Source organism: Arachis duranensis, chromosome 5, assembly GCF_000817695.3.
Source record: "Arachis duranensis cultivar V14167 chromosome 5, aradu.V14167.gnm2.J7QH, whole genome shotgun sequence".
Taxonomy (NCBI): domain Eukaryota; kingdom Viridiplantae; phylum Streptophyta; class Magnoliopsida; order Fabales; family Fabaceae; genus Arachis; species Arachis duranensis.
The window spans coordinates 18,734,271-18,735,542 of record NC_029776.3 but is presented as its reverse complement, the minus strand read 5'-3'; positions in this window follow the sequence as shown (position 1 = coordinate 18,735,542).

The following is a 1,272-nucleotide window of genomic DNA, read 5'->3' as shown; positions in this document are numbered from 1 at the left end:
GTATAAATTATCCGCTCATCACAACACCAAACTTAAATTGTTGCTATCCCCAAGCAACTGAAAATCAATTAGGATAAAAAGAAGAGAATATACTATAAATTCCAGAATATCAATGAATATTAATTTAATTAGATGAGTGGGACTTGTAGCTTTTTGCTTCTGAACAGTTTTGGCATCTCACTTTTTCCTTTGTAGTTTAGAGTGATTGGCGTCTCTGGGAACTTAGAATTTTGGATAGTGTTATTGACTTTCCTAGTTAAGCATGTTGATTCTTGAACACAGCTACTTATGAGTCTTGGCCGTGGCCCTAAGCATTTTGTTTTCCAGTATTACCACCGGATACATAAATGCCGCAGACACATAACTGGGTGAACCTTTTCAGATTGTGACTCAGCTTTGCTAGAGTCCCCAGTTAGTGGTGTCCAGAGCTCTTAAGCACACTCTTTTGCTTTGGATCACGACTTTAACCACTCAGTCTCAAGTTTTTCACTTGGACCTTCATGACACAAGCATATGGTTAGGGACAGCTTGATTTAGCCGCTTAGGCCTGGATTTGATTTTCTTGGGCCCTCCTATCCATTGATGCTCAAAGCCTTGTATCCTTTTTACCCTTGCCTTTTGGTTTTAAGGGCTATTGGCTTTTTCTGCTTGCTTTTTCTTTTTCTTTCTATTTTTTTCGCCACTTTTTTTGTAAGTTTTTGCTTTTTCACTGCTTTTTCTTGCTTCAAGAATCAATTTCATGATTTTTTTTCAGATCATCAATAACATTTCTCTTTGTTCATCATTCTTTCAAGAGCCAAAAATTTTAACACTCATAAACAACAATATCAAAAGACTTATGTACTGTTCAATCATTCATTCAGAAAACAAAAAGTATTGTCACCACATCAATATAATTAAATTAAATTCAAGGATAAATTCGAAATTCATGTACTTCTTGTTCTTTAGAATTAAAACATTTTTCATTTAAGAGAGGTGAAGGATTAATGGATTTTATTCATAGCTTTAAGGCATGGTTACATACTAATGATCATGAAGTAGAGACACAAAACCTAGATAAACACAACATTAAAAACCGAAAACAGAAAGAAATAAAGAACAAGGAATGAATCCACCTTTAGTGGCGTCTTCTTCTTGAAGGACCAACAATGTCCTTAAGCTCTTCTATGTCCCTTCCTTGCCTTTGTTGCTCCTCCCTCATTGCTCTTTGATCTTCTCTTATTTCACGGAGAATGATGGAGTGCTCATGATGTTCCACCCTTAATTGTTCCA